Genomic DNA, 25,517 nt, shown 5'->3' with positions numbered 1-25,517 from the left:
AAAAACAAACAACAACAACAACAAAAAAGAAATCAGTACAGTTGGGCAAAATAAATCCCCATATTGTCCAAAGCTAAAAATGTGCCTCTCATTCTGAATATGTCTGCCAAGAGGTGGCTCAGTGGATTGAGAGCCAGACCTAGAAACAAGAGGTCCTAGGTTCAAATCTGGTTTCAGATGCTTTCTAAATGTGTGACCCTGAGCAAGTCACTTATCCCTCATTGCTTAGCCATTATTGCTCTTCTGCCTTAGAACTAATACACAGTATTGATTCTAACACAGAAGGTAAGGGTTAAAAAAAAAAGAATGCTTGATTTTTGATCCAGTAATGCTACTGCTAAGTCTGTATCCTAGGGAGATAAAAATTTTGTACAAAAATATTTCTAGCTGCTCTTTTTGTGATGGCAAAGAACTGGAAACTAAGGGGATGTTCCTCAATTGGTGAATGGCTGAACAAATTGTGGTATATGGCAGTGATGGAATTCTATTGGGCTATAAGGAATGATGAACTGGAGGATTTCTGTAAGAACTGGGAAGACCTCCATGAACTGATGCACAGTGAAATAAGCAGAACCAGGAGAGCATTATACACAGTCATTGCAATACTGTGGGACAATCAAATGTGAAAGAATTTGCTACTAACAGCGATACAATGATTCAGGACAATTCTGGGGACTTATGCAAAAGAATGCTCAGAGAAAGAACTATTGGAGTTGAAATACAGATGAAAATATATAATTTATTAAATTATATAAATTATTCTTGTGCTTCTGCTTACTTCATTCTGCATCCATTCAAACGTGTCTTCTCAACTTCTCTGAACTCATCTCTTTTATCACTTCTTATAACACAATAAATAGTATTGCATTACGTTAATATGGGATCATTTGTTTAGCCATTTCTCAATTCAGGGGCACCTCTTAGTTTCTTTCTTAGCACTATGTAGAGAACTAGTAAAATATTTTGTTCCTCTGGGTCCTTCTCTTCTTTCTTTTCTTTGATCTTTCTGGGGTGGGACCACGAGGGCAAAGGATGTTCACGGTTGAATGACTTGTTAAGCAGAATTCCAAATTGCTTTCAAGAATGACTGAACCTGTTCACAGTTCCATCAACAGTGGCTCTGCCAATATGTCTGTTTCCCCACAGAAATGTTGTCATATTTTTTGAACCCTTACTTTCTGTCTTAGTAGCAACTCTAAGAGAGAAGGGCAAGGGCTTGGCAAATGGAATTAAGTGACTTGCTCAGGGTCACACAGCTAGGAAGTGTTTGAGGTCAGATTCGATCCCAGGTCCTCCTGACTCTAGGCCTGGTGCTATCTAGTATTCCTCTGGTATATTTTGAGAGCTTTACTGGAGTATTTGTTTGGGATTTGGCCTCTCCCAAGTGCTAACACTCTGCCATCTTCCCACGATTTTCTTGGTAAAAACTCTCTGACTTATCAATATCATTGTTCAATCATTTTCAGCTATGCCCAACTCTTCATGGCCCATTTGAGGTTTTCTTGGCAAAGACGCTAGAGTGATTTATACCTCCTTCTCCAGCTCATTTTAGAGATGGGGAAAAACAGGGTTAAGTGACTTATCTAGGGTCACACAGAGAGTAAGTGTCTGAGCCTGGATTTGAACTCCCGATGCCAAGGCCAGTGCTCTATCTGCTGTACCAACTAGCTGCTCTTGAGCCTATCAGGGTCCTTCCTGAATTATAAAATGCAGAGTCGAATTAAAAACTACAGACCTAGTTTGCTAAGGTGGAGCCGAGCAGGCCAAGCAGCATCTTATTCCTTTTTCAACGCATCCCAAGGATTGCATTGGCTTCTTCATTTTCCATATTGACTCGTATTGAGTTTTTAGTCCATTAAAACCTCCAGACCTCTTTCAGGTGAACTTCTGTCTAGTTATGCCTGTCCTCTCTCGTGCTGATGGCTTTTGCTGGTGCTTTCAGTCTCAATCGTAAACCTTTGCCCTCATCCCTATTAAATGTCATCTTCCACCCCGTGTTTTAGCCTACATGATCTCCTGAACTCTCATTCATCAGAGGACCTGGGGTCAAGTTTGATCTCAAATGAGGAGCTGGAGTGCCTGACGCCTGGCTCTGACATCTTGCTAGCTGTTTGATCAATGGGCAGGTCAAGTTCATCTCCTAACCTCAGTTTCTTCATCTGTAAAATAGGGAGAAAAATGTCTAGACTACCTTCCTCACAGGATAGTGCTTTGTAGACTTTAAAGTGATGAATAAAGGTGAGTTATCACTCATCACAATTCTATGTACTCTATTAAGCACTGTGGCAAGTACTGGGATACAAAGATGGAAATGGAGCAGACCCCGTCCTCTCGGTACCCCCCCCCCCCCAAATCCAGGGATAAGGAATGCTGATGCTTTTGCAGATGAGGAAATGGAGCCCTACAGAGGTGAGGAGACTTGCCAGAGCTGTGAAAAGAGCCCAGGTCCTCTGAGCCCAAATCGGGAATCGTTTCCACTAAATCTTGTTGCCATCTTTGCTCGCAATTCCTCCATCATCCACTACATCTTACTGCCATCTTTGCTTGCAGTTCCTCTATCAGACTCAGTTGCCTTGGACTAATTTGAATGACTAGAAAAATGAATCTAAGCCTGGAACCATCTCCGAAAGTAGGTTTCCTGAAGAGAAGTGATGAAAGATTCAAGCACAATAATTAGGTGTTGAAAGTCCCATTGAATCTGAGATAGAGATTCTCTGACGTTGGGCTCTTTAATCAAGACAAAGAGAGACTCTACCAAGTGGCTGTCTGGGCTGTAGATATTAGGATGTGGGTATGAAGTTGATGAGCCATTGTGGAACCAGTAAAACACATCTGAGAATCTATGAAAGAGCAGCAAATCTGTGATTCTGCATAATGGGCTAGAAATAGCCCATTGGAGACATTGGGACGCCTGTGATGGCTCCCCCTATTTATGATGGTTAATGACATTCCCAGGCTACTGTTAAGAATCCCCTTCTAACATTTCTGAAGGCTACCTTGATGTCTAATTAGGTGGGCAGACAGACACATTTCTCTTTGAAGGTTCTGAAGGCTTATCCTTTTGCTTGCCAACCGACTTCTTTCTAAAGTGATTATATTGACTGAACTCGAGAGCTCTTATCATGCTGAGCACAGTGAAAAGAGAAGACTTGACAATGCTATGTTGGATGGATGCAGTCAGGTAAGATTGACCAATTAAAAGAAAAGAAATATGGCCAGAATTTCCCTACGTGCTTGCTTGCTTCTTATCTTCCTCTATAATTTGACTTTTGGAAAGAATACAGGATTGCTGAGACTGAAGAGAGAGGATCGTGGTTTATTTTTAGCTCATATTTAATATATCTCTTCTGAGCAGAAATGAATCGACAACTCCGATGAGAGCTGATCAGTGGCAGATGCATACTATTTCTCCCAATATCTCATCACAAAGGGCAGCCATCAGTAGTTGGAGGAAAATGGCACCCCAGCTTGGTCTTGGGTCTGGAATTCTTGATTTTAAACCCTTCCTTTAGTCAATAAAACCTCTATAATCTTGCGAGTCTCATATCCCTGCTTGATTTACATAGCTTCGTTCCTCCACTGGACCTGAGGCTGGAGGACCATGGGGCAGGGAAGCGATAAAGTAAATTCTTGTTCAGGGAGCAGAGGGCAGTGGACCCTTCTGGTTCTGTGACTCTGTGATCTGTATTCTAGACTTGGCTTCGACAAGGAGTCTTTAACAAGTTCCAATCCCAGCATTACTTTTTGAGTTAAAATTTTTGTGGAGCCCAATATGAGAGTTCTCAAACCATTTTCATTCCTTAATAAAAAAGGTTTTATTTTTTTGACTATATATTTTCTCAGTGGAGAGGTTTGACCTAAAGTGCTCCACTCTGCCCTTGAACTGTAACCCAGAAGCGGTTTTAGGCAATAGTTATCGACCAGCATCTGGTTCTGTGTCTGGTGCGAGCACACAACAGTGCCTGGAAGCTTTTTCCTACCCTTGACCAGATCCCCTTACCGTCTCTGACTTAAAAGCTCCCCCAAAGCTGCTGTGGCTTCTGTCGCCATCACCTGCTCCCACCACTAGTATTTCAGCCATTTGGGCTCCGGGTCAGCCTCCTCGCCTGGGTCACAGACCTCTCCTTCTAAACTCCTCTGTTGTCTTGGGCTGGAAGATGATCTCAATCAGATCTCTCTCTTTTTTGACTCTTCCATTCCACAATTCAGTTTGAAGTGTTATTTTTAAGTTGTTTGGAGGAGAATGTTGGGGAAGCTCAGCGGAGTACTTTTCTACTCCACCATCTTGGCTCTTCCCATAGAACGAACTATGGGGCACCTTTTTGGCCATCTCGGCTCATCCAGAATGTCTTTTCTTCTTCTTCTTTTAAAGTTTATTTATTTATTATTAAATTAAAATTTAAACCTACATCTTCTGTCTGAGAATTGATACTAAGTACAGGTTCCAAGGTGGGAGAGTAGTAAGGGGTTAGGCAAATGGGGCTAAGAGTCTTACGCAGGGTCACACAGCTAGGACATGCCTGAGATCAAATTTGAACCCAGGACCTATCATATCCAGGCTTGGCTCTCTATCCAATGAGCCAACCACCTGCCCCAAGAATGTCTCTTCTGAAGCCTCAGCTCCCCAAAGTCACATTTCCTGACTGCCATCCTTCCTGTGGCTATCACCGTCCAAAAGCTTGAAGTTCTAAATGTTTCAACCACTGGCTTCTTTGAAAATGAAGTAACAGGATGCTGCTGGGTGGCTCAGTGGATTGAGAGTCAGACCCAGAGATGGGAGGTCCCTGTCAAATCTGGCCTCAGACACTTCCTAGCTGTGTGACCTTGGGCAAGTCACTTAACCCCCATTGCCTAGCTCTTACCACTCTTCTGTCTTGGAACCAGTACCCAGTATTGATTCTAAAACAGAAGGTAAGGATTAAAAAAAGAAAATGAAGTAACAACAACAACTATCTCAAAGGGCTAAGATCTGGCCATCTGAGGTCTCCGATGGGGTTAAGTGGAGTTGGGTCTAGTCCAGGGCAAAGGAATGCTGGATGGAATTGTGAAACCAACAGAGTAATCTCAAAGGGGCGGAGTTGGTGGGAGGGAGGAGGATGGATCAGGTTGCTACCCTGGGATTAGACATAGGGCTTCCTCTCTGGGTGGAAAGCATTCAAGTATGGCTGCAAACTTGGGGGTTATTGGGGCAGCATCTCTGGAAGTTAGAGTGGGTTACCAAGGCAAGGGAAGAGCATTTGAGACTAAAGTCAGATGGACTATGGAACAATAGGTCACATCCCAACTGTATTTCTCTGGTCTTTTTTGGGTCATTTAATCATTGCTTTATTTTTCTCTTTTCAAAAATTCTAGATTTTATAAATCCCAAATAAAAAGAGAATTTCCATGCACATTATAGAACAAAAAGAAAGGATTATACATGCAACTGCAAATTCCTAGTGGATTGAGCTTGCTTTTATTTCAAAGTTTCAAATAAAGTCATTGTGCAACTTTCATAAATTGTCTTGCTTATCTCTAATTCCTTTTGACCTCTCTTATGTTCTCTTCTCATTTTTTGAAGAGAAGATTGGGGAGTCCTCTCTAAACTTCCCTTTCTCCTCCACTTCCTTACATCTCACCTGCCCACTTAAAAAAATTAGGAAAAAGCAAAACTCTTGTTATGTGTGTGTATAGTGAAGAAAAAATATTCCTGTGGACCAAAGTCCAAAAATGTCTCTTCCAGTCTGCATCTTGAGCCCATCATTTAAAAAAAATTAAAAGGAAAACCCTCTTACCGTCTATCTTAGAATTCATACTAAGTATCCAAGGCAGAAGAGTGGTAAGAGCTAGGCAACTAGGGTTAAGTGACTTGTCTCAGGTTCCATAGCTAGGAAATGTTTGAGTTAAGATTTGAACCCAGAACCTCCTTTCTTCATGTTTAGCTCTCTATTCATTGAGTCACCTCGATGCCCCAGTCTGTCATCTTTCTCTATGGCACTCTGAAGTATTCAAAGGGCTTAACTTCTCCTTTAGCAATAATAATTGTTAGCATTTACATGGCACTTAGAGGTTTGCATAGGACTTTCCAAATCTTATTTAATTTTATCCTGACAGTGACTCTGTGCTGTAGACTCTCTGATTATTCCCAGTTTGTACTTGAGGAAACTAAAGTAAACAGAAATTAAGTGACTTGCCCAGGATCATATAGCTACTTAATGCCCTAGTCTGGATTTGAACCCAGGTCTTCCTGATGTCAAGTACAGCACTGTATTTACTATGTCTGCACAGTTAGGGTTCACAGCAGGAACAAGGAAAGGAGAGGAAGAATGACAGGGAATGCCTAGGGATCTGATCATTGGAAGGTCACCTGGCTTCACCCAGGGGTGACTCATCTCCCTTTGGTTTTAGATTACCCATTAGCCTCTCTGAATTTGCCCGTTGATTTCACCACATGGTCCTGACAGTTGGGATCCTTTGATCCAATAACTTTGGAGTGTTCCAACATCTTTGATTTTCTCACTTTTCTTTGAAAACTTCTGACCAGGAGGGAGAAAGTGATGGAGAGGAGGAGGAGGCAAAGGGAGGAAGGAACAAGGAAAGTGAGGGGAGGGACAAAGTAGGGCTTGGCTGAGTAGATTGCTAGGCAGAGAAAGTGCTAAACCCTTCCTCTGGTGAATTCCAGGGAATCTTGGCCAAGTATGCAAGTGTGTCATAGATTGAGAAAGTTTGTGAAGCACATCTCTAAAGGCTGGGCAATGCTCAGTAAGTAGTGCTCTTGGCTGGTAGGCAGCCAGAGCCAGCCACAGTGATCAGAGAAGTTTGTCTCTGTAGCCAAGGATCTCTTTTTTCTCTCTGTGAGACCCCTTCTCTAATTCTGAGGGTGTCCATATCCTCTTTGTCTACCCAGCTTCCCTTAGAGCCCATCTCTATGTCCTCAGGAAGCCCATCCTTGCTTCTGAAACAGCTGGTGCTCCCCCCCCCCCCATATCATGTAAATATGTGTTTTCTCTTTACTTGTAAAAGTGTCTTTTTTTCTAATGACCATCAACATACATTTTAATCTATTGTATTATGAGCTACTTGAGAGTAAACATGGTTTCATTCTTTTTATTTGCATCCTCCCATGCCTGGTACTTAGTAGGTATTTAACAAATGCTTGTTAGATCCTCTTTATACCTCCCAACTCTGCTTCTTTCAAAAATTGTTGTCCATGAGAGAGGGTTTAAAATTTTAGTGTGGCACCTGGAAAGAAAGGTGAGCTTGGAATCAGAGTCCCTGGGTTCCAGTTCTAGCTCTACCAATTATGACTTGTATGATGGTGGACACATCTTTTTATCACAACAGGTTGGGCTATGACTTCTAAGATCCCTTCCAGCAATTAGTCTTTGAGCCTATAAACTCATGTCCACATAGGTAGCCAGTGAGGCTTAAAGATTTCCCTTTCTTGGCCAAGTCTCTTCTTAGTCTCCTCATTAGTAAATGAAGTGGTGGGGTCGGATGAGCTATCCCATCCCTTCCAGCTTTAGCGTGATGACCTTTTGGTTCTATGACACACTGTTTACTTTGTTTTTGTTATTTCATAATCCTGAGTTCATCAGAAGAAGAACTGTTCCAGGGCTTTCAAATTCCAATTCAGTGATGAGAGGATTTGTGCCGACTCCCTCTAAAATCCATGACAGTAGAAGCAGAGATTTTTTTTAAGTTAACTGCAATCCCAGAGGCTGGACTGGACATTCCTAGACCAAAGTTGGACTCCTTAATGTAAAGAAGTTTACTGTGTTTGGGACATAACTCGTAACCTGAATATTTCTCAAACTGAGCAGTTGGTTGCTCAACAAAACCCACAGAACCTGGTATCCATCCAAGAGATCAGTGATGAATTTATTGCAGTGGTGTAATGGGAATGATGAAAAAAATGCCTGGTTCTCCATCTCCTGACTCAAAGGCCATAGCATTGCGTCTTTTAGGATGGGAATGGGGAGAGTGTCTAGAGGAAGGCAACTAGGACAGTGATGGGTAAATCTATGTCATCCAAGGACTGACTAAAGTAATTAAGGATATTTTCCTTGGAGGGGGGAAGACTCCTTATATGAAAGAGGAATTAGATTTGTTCTGATTCCAGAAGTCAGAATCAGGGAGAAATGTCACTAGGAGGCCAATTTGGCTTTTTTTAAGTTGGGAAAAACTTCCCAACAAGGAGAGCTGATCAAAAGTGAAATGGGTTACCTTGAGTGGTAACGGCTTCTTACAGGGTAAAAGGGGAGGAAGCTATTCCTTTTTTAAAAAAGGATATTTTATTTTTCCCAATTAAATGTAAAAACAATTTTTAGTATTAAACTTTTTTTAAATTGATTTTTAAATTCTCTTCCTCCTTTCTAATACTTATCCCTCCCTGAGATGGTAAGCAAGCTGATATAGACTGTACATAGGCAGTCATGTAAAATATTTTTCTATATTAGTGGTAGAAATTATTCCTAAAAAAGTGACCCTCACTGCCCTACGCAGGGATGGCAGCCATGGGAGGGGGGTAGATGTCAATGGGGAACAGGGTAGGTGGTCACCTTTCTGTCGCTCCTACCACAAATACCCTAGTGCCCCCAGCTAGTAGCTCAGACAGCCAATTAGTTGGCTATTCCTACCTGGGGTCCTTGAGTCACTCATGGTTCCAATTCATATGAAGTTTTAGACAAAGGGCTAAGATAGAAGGGCGCCTCATCACTGGTGAGGCAAGACAATGAGGAAGTCTAGATTTCTGAAATCCAGATGATTTCTGAATGGCTTAGTGTGGAATAAGGACTGAGGAAGAGAGACCCATGAAGCAAGTGTAACTGTCATAACAAGCCAACCACATAGGGGGAAACAATGCCTCGATTCCGATCAGTGAAGCCTGGCACAAGTTTGTCCTGGGGCCGAGCCTTGGTCTTACAGTTCCCTGTCATTGGTAGTATTTAGGTAGAAGCATGGACTGCCACTTGCTGCATCTGTTATGAAGGAGATTCCTTTCCTGTATTGGTTCTGCGGAGCCTTTGGTCTCCAAGGGGATTTGGCTCTGGTCACTGCTGCTTCATCCCATGAATTGAAGAGGGTCTGGACATCCAGAAGTTCAAAGAATGGAACCAATATTTGTTTATTAATCTATTGATTAATAATATGTACCTCACTGGCCCGGGCAGCCTTCCTAGTGAAGGCTGCGCCGAGGCAAAGTTACAGATGGTTTTTATAGGTTTACATACATGAGGGAGGTGAAAAGGTAAAACGAGCGCATACAAAGCTAATGAAGGATAGATGACTTTCAGTTTTAAAAAATGAAATGCGGCCTGGGGAAATCAAGTCTTATCGGACACAAGCCAGATGTACCATCTACTGGGGAGGATGGACATTCTTTGTATATCTTCTCCTGTACCTGATTTATCTCATCCTTGAGGAACCATCCCCTGACCATCTGTTGTTACAGCCTGAGAAAGCACATTCCTCAAGTTAAGCCTGCTTTTGTAAAAATTAAATTAGTCTCTATAATAAAAATATTATATTTTATGAGGTTTATTAAGGATTATTAGAAATCAAGGAATAAAGAAGATACAAAATAAAAACCCACCTGCCCATGGCTGATTAGCCCATTTAAATCCCTGTCCTTAGCTTACTTGCTACACTACACTTGCTACATCATTGCAATGGAAGAGAGCGTGGGAGGCGTTACTGCCAGTTAAATACCAATTGTGATCTCACCAATTTGGGGACTCAGGTGAAATTATAGGGAATTCTGGGAAATACCAAGGACTTCTGGGGATTGAAGTCTAGGGTTCAAAATCTCCATTTTTACACTTTTTATAAGGGATTGTAAGGGATTCTATATATCTATATGTATAGATATAGATATGTAAGGGATTATAAGGGATTATTGATTACTACCTTTGCCAATTGATCAGGGACTTTATTTTTCTCTATTTCAGAATCACATTCTCATAATGCGTCTCTGCGACTATTGAACAGGGAGGAAGACTTCTGAAGGCTTAAGGATAAAGAACAGTGGAAAAGCCATGCCTGAGTCAAGAAGGAGAGAAAATATCATCTATAATGGACTAGTTCTGTTGACATCTACCTGAAAGTCTTCAGAAGGAGAAAAAAGGATCTGGATTTTTTTACAAGAAAAATGAGAAGCAAACCTGTGTGAGAGTCTCTGGCAGAGGGATAGTAAAGGCTTAGAAAACCTGTCCAATTTAGGAGATGGACTAATTAGGTGTTCATTTGAAATATTTTATGGGAGGGGACAGGACTGTTCATTGAACAGGGAAAAAGCCATGGAGTTCTACTTTTTGGAATTCCTGTAGTGCCTGGAACTAGTCACAGCCCTGCAAATATGGTCTGAGCCTAGCAGAGAACAGCCAGAGGATCAGCTCCCTTATTATTGATATTCTATCTTTCTCAATGCAGCCCAAGATCTCATTAGGATCGTTGGCAGCATCCCGTCCTCAGCCCTGTCTAATTCAATATTTCTCTCAATGAGTCAGGTAAAAGCATCCTTCTCCAATGGGCTGATGACACAAGGCTGGGAGGGATAGAAGCCAATATTTGATGACAGACTCAGGCTTCAGAGTGATCTCTTCGTCCCAGAATGATAGACCAAAGCAAGAAGATGACCGGTGAGGATAATGACTGTGGCCATATTAAACAAGGATGTAGGTAGGGCAAGGCCTATATTTAGGGCAGGAGAGAGAAAAATCAATTCCTTAAGTACAGATTGGGAGAGGCCTGTCTTAATGGCATTTCATGTGAAAGAAGACCCGAGGGCTTTAGCTGACCACAGCTCGATATGAGCCCACAATGTGTGGTGGCTGCTGAAAAATCAGATGCGATTTCAAGGTACATTACTCAGGGGATCTGGGCTCTTGTCAATGTGGGGAGCTCCCCACCCTCCCAATATTAATCCTGACCATTGGAGGCATCTGATAGAGTCCTGGGTCTGGGTCAGAAAGACCTCTAATACTCATTAATCCACTTCACAGAGACGAAAGGGCACCCAATGGCTCTGGAATTCTTGGTTCTGTTGCTAATGGGGTAAGGATTCATTAAAATATCATTCATGGACCTTCTTGGGACCTCTCAGGGCAGTCTGGAGAGCTCTCCCCTGCTCTGGGGTCAGTGGGATGCAGGTTGGATGGTGGGGTTTAAGGATGCCCCAGGACAGATCCAGGCAGCCCCCCACCTCTTACTCTATCTCCCTCGCCTACCTGTTTCTGCTCCAGTGGCTCTGGCTTACTTCCCATTCCTTTTTCTGTCTCTAAATTTAGCTCGCTGCTCCTGATGGCTCCAGGATGCCAAGGAATTCCCCCCCTGCCCCCTTTTTCTAAGAAGAAATTCCCAATCTAGGTAGGCTCCCCTAAATTCTGAAGTTGTGAAGCTATTGCCAAAGTTCTCCCTCATTCCTTAGCTTCAGCAAAGGGGGCTCTTGAAGTGACACTGGGAAGGTCCCAGTAAGGAGCAATTTGTCCCTGTTATACTACCTAAGTACTAGGATGTAGAGCAATGGAAGGGGGGCTTCGTAGAGTTCCCAGCTCATAGTAGCTGCTTAATAAGTGTTTGTTGATTGACCAGGGAAGGGGATAAGCATTTATTGAGCACCTGTGTGCAAGACGCTGTGAAAAAAACTTTACAAGTATTATCTCATTTGATCCTCGCAACCACCCTTGGGTGCCCTATTTTACAGCTGAGGAAATTGAGGAAGACAGACACTAAGGGATTTGCCTGGGGTCCCACAGCTAGGATATGTCTGAGGCCAGATTTGGACTCAGCCAGCAAGTCCGGTGGTGCTCCTTAGCTATGTGGCTTTGGTCACTCCACCTCCCCAATTTTGGACTTGTTTCTCCATCTCTAAAAGGAGGGGTTGGTTGTTCTAGTGCCTTCCAGCATGGGACCTCCAGTCATCTCTGGGCTTCTTACAGGCTCACATCTTCCTTACCCTGGTTTGAAACTCCCATTTCCAAAGGCCTCCCAGGCCAGCATGAAACCAGAAAGTGGGCCGCCATTCTCTTGGCATCCTCCCACCCGAAAGAACGAGGGCAGGGGACTGGCCTCTTTGGCCTCGCTCTTCAGTACGTTGCCAGGCCCATCAGGAGGCCCCTCTGAGGGGCTCTTGCTCCCCATCAGCCAGAGCTGGAGATCCCTACAAACGGTCAGCAGTGGCCAGAGTTGGAACTCTCCCTACTCTCTAGCCCTGATCCATTCTCAAGGGGACTAAACCCAGGAGTCCTGGAGGAGAGGCGCATGCACTATCTGTGGACTACTGGGGCAGATTTGGAGATGATGGCCTGGAGCAAGTGCATTTAGTTGCAGTGAAGGTCCAGCTCCTTCTTCATGGGGTGGAGTGACTTTGGCATCAGCCCTGCTTCTGCTCTTCTCCCCACGCCACAGACGTCTTCCTGGGAAGAATCTGGATGGCAGTACCTGAATTACTTGCACTAACAGCCTCCAACAAATTGCTCTGGCCCTTGGATGGAAGGGGCCCGGCGTCCTCAGGTCCAGGAGTCCAGGGCTGCCCCTTGTCGTCCCTCGCCTTCTCCCTGGCTCTCCGTCCCTTTGCCTCCCTCCTCCTTTCTCTTTACTTGCTAAGTGAATTTTCTTGGGGAGACTTGGGGCACCGTGACACCTGCCAGAAGGAGCAGAAATCATCTGCCGCAGCAGAGAAGTATTACCTTGTGGTACTGGCAGGACTGAAATGCTGGCTCGTGCCCAGGCTATCAGACAGAAATAGAGTTAGAATAATCATCTGTTGGGGAGTGGCTTCTCTCCAAATGGAAACAAATGAGGAATAAACAGAGTCAGAAGAAATGAGGAAGAGTTTCTGTTGAACAGTAGATCAGGGCCACTGGACTTGGTGGCAGAGAGACCTGGGTTCAAATCCTGCCTCTATGTGACCTTGGGCAAATCATTTAATCTTTGTGTCTCGGGAGCAGCTGGGTAGCTCAGTGGATGGAGAGTCAGGCCAAGAGACAGGAGCTCCTGGATTCCCTCACCCAGATTTCCCAGCTGGGTGACCCTGGGCAAGTCACTTGACCCCCATTGCCTAGCCCTGATCACTCTTCTGCCTTGGAACCAGTACATAGTATTGATTCTAAGGCAGAGGGTAGGGGTTATAAAAAAAATCATTGTGTCTCCATTTTCCTCTCTGTAAAATAGTGATAGCAACAGTACATGCCTCATAAGTTTGCTGTGAGGATAAAGAGTTAATGAACATAAAGCATTTTGCAAACAACTTTATACAACTGTTATCACAGACTCCCCGGATGTCCAGGATTTGAAGGCATTTCCAGGGATCATTAACTTAAACCCCCTACCTCCAGACAGGATTGAGCTTAAATGATCTTAGACAGTGGTTGCCTCTATTCTATTTTTAACAGCCTCTAGGGAGAAAAATGGGAAAATGCATTTTTCAGCTTCCCTTGGTAACTTGTTCCAGTCTAATAACAGTGATCGGGGAAGGGGGAAGATTGACAGTATTATTAACAATTAATTTGCATATTCAAAGAACTGGACATTTCTGGAACTGCGCTTTCCCCAGAATCTTTTCTACCCCAGACTGCTCTTTCAACAATTGTTTAGCAAGGAAGGAATAGAGCTGCTCCTCACAGCAGATGAGATGATGGAAATGAGCAATTTAAAGATGCTTAAGTCTTAGTGTGCTTCTGACTTCTCTATCAAAGAGAGTGATCCTTGGACTGGAAAGGAAAGCACCAAAATGGTTAGTAGGGATCTTATCCTTCCAAGGGCTCAGGATATGGTGCCAGAGCCCCCAGCTGCCCTCCAGGAGTCCAGGAAGTCAGAAATAGATTACCTACATTTTCAGGCGCAAGATTGCTGAGCTTTGAAAAACCACAGGGAATGGGAGAGATATCAAAGGACTGCAGATGGGGAACACTTTGATTTTTGACAAGGAGGAAAGACTGTAACCTAAAAACTATAGGCAAGTGAGCTGAACTTCAATTTCTGTCAAAGTTCTAGAGGCATAATTGAAGGGATTATTGGTAAACTTTTATTTCAAGGTGGGGTGTTCGATAAGGCAATCAGTCATCTCACTTCACTCAAAGGAATTAAGAAAGCACTCCACCCCTGCTCTCTTTATTAGGTAAGAACTCCTCTATAGGAATCAATTAAAGAGATGAGCTAGGTGTGAGCAAAACCTAGTCATCTGTATTGAATCAACAGATCAATCAAAGATATTAGCCCAGGCAAGAAGCCATTGGGTAAAATGGAGAATGTTGTATAGCTCTCCTGTTTGGGATTGGCTCAAGAATTTGGTCACATCATATGGGTTTTCTTATGAAATCGCAGACCAGTTCAGAACCCAAGAGATTCTCAGAGTGAACTAGGAGAGAGCAGTTCCATTCAAATCCCTGAGAAGAATCATTTAGGGTCCAGGGGAGAAGATTGAAGAGATTCAAGTCCCTCTCTCCCTCCACCCCCTCATCAGAGGAGGTCCTGGTGAACTTCGAAGGTCAGAGGATTTGGACTTAGCAGAGTAGTAGGGAGTTGGGGGACTTAGCAGGGTAGTAGGGAGTTGGGGGACTTAGCAGAGTAGTAGGGAGTTGGGGGACTTAGCAGAGTAGTAGAGAGTTGGGGGACTTAGCAGAGTAGTAGGGAGTTGGGGTATAATCTTCATCAGGAGGCAAAGACAAAGTAGATACATAAAAGAAAGGCAGCTCCTTCACTCTATGAGGAGCCCAGTAAGGGGAAAAAATGGCTCCATCCCCAAATATTTCTGAGCACCCCATGAAAGGGGTAGAAAGACTTTTAGTACTACTTTACTCCTTTGCCATGTGTATTCCCTAATGGAGAGCCCACTCTCTTCTAGGCTCTGTGTGTGTTGGAGGGGGACTATAATATCAGAGACTTTGGGGAGAATGCTTTATGCCAACTGCTTTTACTATGTCACCTTGGGAAATGCCCTTTTTTTGAAAGCTAGTTAAGTCCCACTGACTCATAGATATAAAATAATAATTCTGGAGGGAGGGTTGGAGTATAGATATAGTTGAGTATGAGAATGATACTCCCATAGCTCCCTCAACATTCTCTGGGACCCAACTTGGTGGTCCCAGTGGGTTGGAAGAGTATTGCTCGAGAACAGGCTACATTTATTTTTTTTTTAATTTATTTAATTAGATGATTTAGAATATTTTCCCATGGTTACAAGACTCGTTCTTTCCCTCCCCTCCCCTCACCCCCTTCCTGTATCTGACTTGTAATTCCAGTGGGTTTAACATGTGTCATTGATCAAGACCTATTTCCATATTATTAATATTTGCACTAGGGTGTACATTTTGAAACACAAGTGATGTGACCCCAAAGAGCTATCATAGCTTCATCAGGAACAGATCGTGCCACACCAGTCTTATTTCCTTTTATTTTTTCTTTTTTTGGACAGGATTCTTGAAATGGTAGGTTAAGGGAGCACTGCTGAAATAATTATTTGTCTAGATTTTAGCAAACCACTTGACAAAATATATCAGTCTTGTGGACAGGATGAAAGGATTTGGGCTTGGTGTTAGTACATTTGGGTAGAATTGAAACCAGGTGAATGGCTAAGCTCAAAGAATGTTCATTAATGAGGATTTCATGTCACCTTTAAGGGAGGCCCCTAGTGGAGTGACCTGGGGGCCTGTGTTTGATTCTGGCCTGCTTAACATTTCTTTCGGAGATGTAGATGAAAGAATGGCATACTTATGGAATTTGCTGCTGACACATAGTTGGGAGGGATGGCTAACATGTTAGACAACAGATTCAAGATAAAGGAGTATTTTCAGACATCTAACTTCAGCAGAGTCAAGGTATCTTAGCACCTTCCAACAGCTGCTTGAATTCCTTCAAGGGGCAAGACAGAGTCTAACTATTTGACAACCCAATTGGACTCTGAATTTTTCTTCTCTTCCTGCCCCTCCAAAGGGATTTGAACCATATCTGCATCTGGGTCTCCTCTGCCTTTTCTCTGAAGGCTAGGAGACGGACTCTTCTTGGGGCTCCTACTGCTTTCTACTCTTTGTGAGAGTCACTGACTTCTTCTCGCCTATCCTCTGCCTTCCCCTCACCTGCTTGACTCTACTTTCCTTTGAAGTCATCCAGAATTCATCTTGGTTTTCTGATTTAGTTTATACAGATGGATTAGCTGAGCATGGGCAGTGATCATATTAACCCCATCCCTGTTCATTAAACTCATGACCAAGAAGATCCTTTTGTAGATCCAGGGTGAGTTAACAAATTGTATGGCTTCTAGCTTCTCCTCTATTCAATTGAGTTGATCCCATTTTTCTTTTCCTGTTTCTAGTAGTGTGACCTTCCTATGTAAATGTTAATGTATTGCAAAACTTTTAAAACTATATTAATAAAAACCCTAGATGTCTCTGGCTTACATTATAGGACTGAAATGTAACAAAAAAAAAAAAAGGAGTGTAACACTTTCATTAAAAGAAAAAAGAAGCATCTTTGCAAGTGCAAAATGGAAGAATATGGCCAGAAGTCATTTGGGGAAAAATCCCAGGTTTCAGTAAGCTAAGAATTCTATTTGGGTCAACAGTGGGACCATGGAGATAACTCTGCAAGTCCAATGTCTTGGTTGGTAGGACCAAGGAGCATCAGATTCAGGATGTGGGAGATGCTATTTCTAGATGGGTATCTGGAATGATATTTAGAACATTGCGCACAGTTCTTACCCCACATTTTAGGGAGAACATAATAATCTAGTGAGCATTCAAAGGAAGGTAATCATGATGGTGAAGGACTTCATGGCTGTATTTTATAAGGATTAGTTGAAGGGACTTAGGGAGATTTAGTCTGGAGAAGCAAAGACTTGGGGAGGGGACGAAAGCTGTCTTTAAATATTTGAAAGGAGGTCTTGAAGAAGGATTAGGTCTGGTCTTGGTCTCATCAGGTAGAACTAGGAACAATAATTTGCAGAGATTAATTAGGTTCAATACAAAGCAACACTTTGTCATTCTGTTGAAAGGTGTAGAATGATGCTGTAAAAATTAAAATTAGTTCTCAATAATAAAAATATGATATTTTAGGACATTTATTGATGATCATTAGAAATAAAGGAATAAAAGGGATACAAAATAAAACCATGTGCCCATGGCTAATCAGCCTACTTTAAAATCCCTGAGCTTACCACCACCAAGGTTGCCGACAGGACACCAAAAGATTGAGCCCTGCCAACCCACTGGCTAATTTCCCCTGTCTACAGGAAGTACGTGATGACAGGAAGTCAGTGGGCTCCCAGGAAATGTAGTATTTTTAGGGTAAAAGATTTCCAATTACACAGTGCCTTAGAGGATGTGATGTGATGTTCTCCCTTGCTACAAGAGGTCTCAGCTTGTTCCTACATATTACATGTCAGTCAATTGTTGCTTCCCTCTCTCTGGTAGTTGCTCCTATTATTTTCAGAAGTCTAGGAATGGAAATTTTCTCTCTGCAACCCCTTTTCCTGGTTGCTGCCATCTCTAGGGCCCTATGCTTTGTTCCTCCCCTTAGGTCCACATGATTTCCTTTCTAGGAAATCCAAAGTGGCCTCTGAACCTATCATCTTTGGGTTTGAATAGATTCCCTAGAAAAGGCTTATAAGAATTTAAAATTTAGATTTTTATGCTAATATGAGAATTCTATAGTAATATTGTGGCAGCTGATTTAAGATATTATAATTTAAATCAAAATGACTTTTAGTAGCTTTATTTACAAAGAGGTAGAAAAGCTGAAAGTGGGAAAATGTAGGAAGAAGGTAGAGAATTATCTAGCCTATAACCCTAAAGGCTGCTCTGGTGTGGGGCTTAGCCTCAGCAGGGCTTCACCACATCACTTGTCCATCCTGCTCCCCAAGGCAGAGTTTCCAAAGGTGAAATTCCCAGCAGAAGTCCTCCAAAGAAGCATTCCAGAAGTCAAGATCCAAAAGTGAACCCAAAGTCCCAAGACCAAGATCCAAGGTGATGGTCCCTTGGACAGGAAGTTCAGGACTTTTTACAGTCCTTTTTCCACATCACTTCCTGTCCCTCCACTTTATAGGAACCAATTGCAGTCTTTCAATTTGCCTAGCACTGCCTAAGGGGTGGTCAGTGGCTTCTGGAGTTGTCACCTACTCTGGAAAGTGACTTGTGAACTCTCCTACTTAGTGACTGGTAAGGTACTCCAAGTTCTTGTTTGATTAATTTAAAAGTTGCTGATTGAAAGACAAAGAAAGTTTGATTTACTCTTCACAGACTGCATAGAAAAGCAGACTCTCCCTCCCTGGTGACCATATTTTATCCTTGGCCTCTGCTTGGTCTCCACTTTCTCTGGACCTCTGATCTCCGATAAACATGTCGGATCCCTTTTGTAAACCCAAGTTAAAGGTAAATAACCATATGGAATGTTAGTCAGGACTGGTGAGGTGAATAAGAAGCTTTGGTTCTGCCTTTTATGAGAGTGAGACCCTATGAGAGGTGTAGACACCTTTATTAACAACAAAGAATATTTCTGGTGGGGTGTAGGAAACACCCTTGATCTAGAGATTTATTGATCCATTGATCTCATAAAAGGATGATTTGGTTACTGTACATCTGAGCCATATTCTTGGGAAAAGAATATTCTGGGGAATAGCTTTCTTGGGTGAAATAGTTCACACAACCACCCATTGTTGGGAAGAGACATCAGTTTGTAAAACTGACCAGGGCTCGAGTGAGGAGGGAATTTAGAGGTCATCTTGTCCAAACTCCTCATCTTCTAAAGCAAGAAACTGGGTTCAGTGAAGATTGGCCGAAGGCAGGTGTAGGATCTTTGTCCTACTAATGGGCTCCTTGGAAAGAAGGGATCAGTTGGAGAAACTGGTTTGAAAGACAGAGGGGGAGTCACTTGGGTTTGAAACTAGACAAGATAGCAGAGATCACAGGCATGGTGGGGCTCGGTTTAAAAACAGAGGAAACAGGAGTTTAGCACACTGGAAAGTTTGACAAGAGAATCTCTCTGGTCTTTTTTATCTTTTATCTGAAAAATGCTATTTTTGCTGATTCTATGGAACTTTCTAACTTTTGGTAGTTCTGAAAAAATTGCCTATGGCTGTATATTTTTTCCTCCCGGAGCTGGGGTGGCTGCCTGACCCCTCCTATTTCTTTTTGAGTCTAAGTCTCAGTGATCTCAGACCACACCACATTTTGCATCCTTTATTTGTGCTTTCTCTCTGATCATCCCTGACCTGATTCTCAGGTTTACTCTTCTCAGATCTCTCAAGTTGACTCTGGAGACTACAGTCTTTTCTGATCTCAATCAACCAACAAGCATTCATCGAGCATCAACTCTGTACTAGGCACAGGCGATACAAAGAGATCAATGAAAATGCTCTCCCCCGCCTTGCTCCCTGCCTTCAAGAAGCTTACATTCTACAATATGCTTACATATAAATTTATATCATATTCTGGCTTGACCTGGTCCAATGGTTTTATTGGCATGTGGCTCTCCCAGGAAGGGATCTCCCTCTTCCAAAAAGTATCCTCACCAGTGCTATAAATGACAGTTTTAGAAATTTGCCTTGGGTATTGAGAAATTCTTTGGCTTGCTTAGGATCACATAGACTGTGTCTAAAGCATGAAGAAAGCAGGTGTGGGAGTGGGTCTTGTGCTTTAGGTTTGACACCCCCTTTGATCATCAGTTCTTAGAGATTGATTCAGGATGTAGTGCACTAGTGGGTTTGGAGTCAAAGGACCAGATTTTTAAACCTGGTCCTGTTACTTAGTATCTGAGTGACCTTGGATAAGTCACTTAACTTTACTGGGCTTTAGTTTTCTTATTTGTAAAATGAAGGGGTTGGACTAGATGGTCACTTAGATTCCTTCCAGCTTCAGATCTGTATCTTTCTTATTCCTTCTTCCACAATTCCCTTAGTGCCTAGACCTATGCTGACATATAGGAGTGCCTTAACACATTTCTGTTAATTTAGCAATTGGTTGTTGTATTCTAGATTGTTTTTCTAGTAAGAGTGATGAATTTATACTGATCCAACCATCCACCTGCAGAGACAGCTGAGTTCAAACCTGGCCTTAGATAATCACTAATTGAGTAACTAGACCCTGGGAAAGTCATTTAACTCTGTTTGCCTCAGTTTCCTCAACTATAAAATGAAGATAAAAATAGTACTTACCTTGCAGAGTTGTGAGGATATTTATAGAGTGCTCAGCTCAGCTCAGCTACTTCCACCTAGCAGATACTTAATAAATATCTATTCTCAGCTTCTTCCCTCTTCCTATCTTGCTCTAGCTCCCAGTGACCAAAGATGGGCATTTTCAGGTTGGCTACTGTAACAGTTAAGTTAGTTTCTCCACTAAAAGTATTTAAACTGACTGTACCGCCTACTTGGTCTCTCTGCTTCTGCTTCTAAGCACACACGTCTCTCAGGATGTAGTAAGTGAAACTGAATGGGCTTGCTTATTGATTTGTATCTTTGATTTCTAGTAATCTTTGGTGAACCTCTAAAAATATAATACTTTTAGTAGAGAAACTAATTTAAATGTTACACTACTCAGGCTAGGTTTTCTGAGCATGGATCAGAGTAAAACTCTTATTGAAAAAAGCTCATGAGAAGAGGAAATGTGATCTTAGCCCTGTCAATGCCATGCTTCAATCAACCAAATGCTCTAGCATGTATGTCTTCCTTGCTTAATTAATAAGCAGTGGAACACTAGAGAAGCACCATCCCTTCTCTTCCTCAAAGCTTCTCACTTAGTACTTCCTATACTTGTCAGTGGTCATCCACCAACCAAGGAGGTCTCCCATTTAAACTGTAGCCTTGGAAATGCAGCCCTGTGCATCATCTATGGGGAGTTATGTAAAGCATCACTCAGGCAATGTAATGGAGCAGAGCTTCGAGTTCAGGGCCAGCCTTGCTAATGGCTTCAGGGGTCCTCAGCCAGGTGTGATGATGAAGGCATAAATGAGTGATGGAAGACAGCTATGTGTATCAGCCTGGGGCCAAGCTTTGCATGGAACTGCTTCACCAGGCCCAGGGTTGGCTTTTATTTTTATACCCCAATGAATACATATTTTTTGGCACACAGTCACATTATTCAACATACATGTTCAAAGCATATAATAGGAATCTTTTGATTAACATTCTGTGATCATTCTATATACTTATATTGTTACTATTGATTTTGACAACATACACAAAGCTTTTGTAAAAGATAAATGATTTCATCACAGGTGGTGTAGAGGTCAGTTTTTTTTTTCATTAACTTGTGAGGTGCTTGAGCTTGTGGACAATCAAAGAAAATAATTTGTTACTTTTTAAAATTTGTTACTTTTAATAAAAATAGATAATCAATCAAAAGTTCTAGAAGATAATCAACAAACATTGTAGCCAAGTTGAGGGATCAAAGGGGTAATAGAAACACAAATTAGTTTTAATATTGGACTAATCTTATTTCAGTAGTTCATGGGGAGTTTCCAAGATGGATTTTGGTTGGTACACCAAGTCAGAGGCATGGTGTACAAGCCTCTCTCTAGGATGATTGATGCACTGGCTTAGGAGAATTTGTTCTGTGCATGGGAGTGGGGAATTTCTGAACACAGCTTTGTTAGAAGTTATATGCATAAGCAGAAGTTAACTCATCATAGTCTTTAGGGTTTGGTTTTGTAAGTATGATCTTTTGGTGGTATTCTGGGGGAATAATGTGGAGCATTAATATTAATCCTGTAAATATTTTTCTCTCATATTATTTTTTCCTGAAGCTAGGGAGAGAATAATATTCATAGCAATTCCAATAGAAAGGGAACTTAGTAGGAGAAGTCACATAAAAGGGGGGGCTAAGTGGGTGTCATATCTTTCCAAGGAGCCACTTTGTGGTCTCCTGGTTTCTACGAGTGACCATGTCAAAACATCGTGGCTTGACAGCCCCCTAGTAGAGCACCAGAGTCCTTTTAGATTCCAGGAGACCTTATCCCAGTCCCTCTTGTACTGGCAGAACAGGTCCCAAGAGTGAGCCTGGCTACACCTTCTTCTCAGAGTTCTCAGTGACAGGGAATCGGCTTTTCCCCACTCATTTTGCTACCCTAGGATGGCAGCAAGGCTTGAGTCTCCCAAATACCTTCAGAGATAATGGTGATTTAAACCTTAATGGAAAGAGAAAAACCAGCTTCTACCTTCCAGGCCTGTGCGTAGCCCACTGAACCACAGGACCTTGCAGCAACATGTAATTGAAATACAGAAATAGGAAGGTAGAAGACAAAAGCTGGATCCAGGGGAATTAGGTTTGGCCTTAGATAGTTAACAGTGTTTTAGAGTCCAGATTACATAGTTTGTAGCTGTGCAAATTTTGTTCCTTCAGATTTATCCAACAGCTTGAAGGGAGCTTCTTAAAACTCATGGCATTTGTACGTTGGTACCTTCATCTATTGGCATTAAAATAATTCTACTGATGCCTTCTTATTTTATGTCACAGATATTTCCTGATGTATTGCTCCTTCATTTATCCTCTTCCCCCTTAGAATTCTAGAATAAAGAAAAATGAGTTAAGCAAAACTGACTAATAGCATGGTCATGTCTGACAGCATATACAGCATTCTGTCTCCAGTATCTCTCTCAAAAGAAGCATGCATTTCCTCATTTGCTTTCTGAAATCCCAATTGGTTGTTGTATATAATTTGATTTCAGCTTCCTTTTAGTATTGCTTTTGTTCACATTATTGTAGCATCTTCTCTTGGTCCTTTCTTTTTCAGTCTCTATCAGTACAAAGACATCTTCTCAGGCTTCTCTGAATTCCTCATTTTTTATCCTTTTTTTTGTTGACCAATCACTGTCCATTATAGCCTATGTCTCTGTTCATTCATTCTCCAGTTGATGGGTACCCACTTTGCCTTAAGTATTTTGTTTCCATGAAAGTACCATCTGCTGCTGTTGGTAGCACTAACTGAACAATTGTTGTTGTCGTTTTTAAGAATGTGAGGCATTTTCCATGTGTGATATGTGTGACTAGAATCATAATCTAAAACTGCTTCTGGCGACATCTTGGTTTTATTATATTACATTATTTCCCACAAGTTAAATACTTTCCAAATTCCCTTGAAAGTTTGACTGCGGTATTTCTTCTTATCAAGACAGGAGTCTCCTTTCTAGTCCAAGTCATCTTCCCCTTACTCAGGGGAGGAGACAGTATGGAAAGTGTTGGAATCAAAAAACCTCAAAAATGTGCATGAAAAGCTTCATCTAATCATCTGAAAAATGAGAAGCCTGAGCAAAAGCAGGACTGTAACTTACCGGATGACCATAACAACATCAAGGAAGATGACTTTGAATTCAGAACTTGGACTAATGCAATGACCAGGCATTTCTTCAGAAGGCTGATGGCAAAGCACCCATCCTACCTCCTGGCAGAGATTTGATGGACAAAAGACATACACATAACCAATGTATTGATTGCTTTTTCTTGGTTGGACTTACTTGTATCCAGGGAGGGTAAAAACAAGAAGGCAGGAGGAAGCTAAAAAGTAAACAGGACAATTTTGTTATTATTGCAATAAATTTAATACACACTTCAGTCTCATGCAATCCTTCATGTTTGTCAAGTTTGCAATAAAAATGAAATTAAGAAATAGTAGATGTTTTTAGCTGGGAAGTTCAGGAACTTGTTTTAAAACCTATTTTCATAGCTATGTGTCAATAAAATTGATTTCCTTTGTACTCTTATATATTTTGTTTTGTGCATTTAAAAACATTTTTCTGTGAAGGGGTCTGAAGGCTTTCCCAGACCACTCCAGGAGTCTATGATTCAGAAGGTTAAGAACCCCCTCTCTACTTCAATGATCTCAATGTGAGAGGGGAGATACCTATTCCCCACCCCAATAAACGTAATCACGGAGTTCCAGACATCCAGATGGACTCATTCAATCAGTCAAAAATATAAACTAGGTATGAAAAGTCCTTAGTCAACTTGAGAAGAATAAAGAGCTTTGGGATTGACTGAAAGAATCCGATACAGCTCTAGGTCCATGTTGAACAAAGTAAGCCAGTTTGGAATCTAGTATCCCAGAAATAATCCAGTCTTCTGAAAGAGAAGCTCCAGCCAAGCCCTTGAGGAAGGAACCAGAGGTGCTAGAGTGCTCATGGGAGACCACAGAAGTAGCTAAAGACAGATGTGGAAAGACAGGTATCTATAAACTCTTTAGGGCTCATGCTTCTTCCTAAAGGGGAGAAGTGTTGGCTATGAACTCTGGAATGGCATTATGCTTCGAAATCCAAAAGAAAGATACACTTAAAGGAACTTCATATAAAATCTGTAAAAGAAGAAGAGGACTCCCAGTACCAGGACTTTTGAGGGGCCCCTTTACCATATATGTTCAAGACATATGTCTCTTAAACACTGTACCCTACATTAAAACCCATTCAACCTCTAGACTTTTTGCTGGGGCATATTTATGAGAGAGTGTTTCCTAGGTTTTGGCAGGGAGGTTATTTTGTAACTACTACTCTTGCTATATGATGATCTGAGTAAATACCATTGCTAAAACCTAGTTATGACTACCGGATGATAATCAGTGGGAAGCACACTGGTAGGGGCTTGTGAATGACAATGCCAGAAACTTTAACCCTTCAGGGTTACTCTTAGAGTACTGAGAGAATAGGTAGAAATTGTTTAATGTACCCCAATCTGCCACTGAGTATGGGAATTGCCCTAGAGAGGTTGTTAGGATGGTCCTATGAAAAAAAAAATGAGGATGCTGATATTCTGCAGACAATTATGAACTATAGAGAAGGCACATACCCTAAGGAGATCAATGACAAAAGGAAATGACCCATATATATCAAAACATCAATAGCAGTCTCTTGAGTGGTAGCAAAGAAATGGGAAAAAAGAGGGTCCAAATTGACTTGGAAATAACAACATATCACATTATATTAATGTATAGAATATTACTGTGGCTGAAGAAATGAATATGAAAATTCAGAATAATTTGGGAAGACTTATATGATTAGATATTGAATGAAATAAACTGAATCTGGAAAAATTTACAGTTATTACAATAATATAAAAGAACACAACCCTGAAAGATCACTTGAGTTAGTGTAGTGACCAGCTGGACTTCAGAGGACCAGTCGAAAAGGAAATCTCATTCCTCCTAGTAGAAAGGTAGTAGACTACAGTGTTGAATAAGGTATATACGGTCAGGCATCTTCAAAATTTGATTTGTTTTGCTTATCAGTACTTTGTTACAAGGAAGGGTTCTATGAGGACAGAGGGTGGAGACATTGGGAATCAATTGTGGTATTAAAAAAGTCATCAATAAAACATCCATTAAGAAAAGTGTTGCAATCATTAAAAAAAAACAAAACAGCTGAGAAGATTGAATTAGATGATCTCCAATGTCCTTTCTTGCTTTTAAGCCCTTGTTCCAGATTTAAATCCTAGTGCTATTACTCAATACTTTTATAACCTTGGGAAAATCACACCTTGTCTCTGGGCTTTGGTTTTCTCATTTATAAAAAGAGGGAAGTGCTTTAAATCATCTCCAGGGTACCTTTTGATGACTTCCTCCGACAA

General features: G+C 41.7%; 1 long non-coding RNA gene across 1 annotated transcript in view; it reads left to right on the top strand.

The window, feature by feature from the left end:
- Positions 1 to 23,621, top strand: part of LOC130454672 (uncharacterized) — a 145,621-nt gene extending 122,000 nt beyond the window's left edge. The window contains exon 3 of the long non-coding RNA XR_008912502.1: positions 9,930 to 23,621. This is a non-coding gene — a long non-coding RNA (uncharacterized LOC130454672). The remainder of the gene's footprint in view (positions 1 to 9,929) is intronic.
- The last annotated feature ends 1,896 nt before the right edge of the window (positions 23,622 to 25,517 follow it).

This window comes from Monodelphis domestica, chromosome 5, assembly GCF_027887165.1.
Source record: "Monodelphis domestica isolate mMonDom1 chromosome 5, mMonDom1.pri, whole genome shotgun sequence".
Lineage (NCBI taxonomy): Eukaryota > Metazoa > Chordata > Mammalia > Didelphimorphia > Didelphidae > Monodelphis > Monodelphis domestica.
This window is presented reverse-complemented; position numbering and strand designations above follow the sequence as displayed.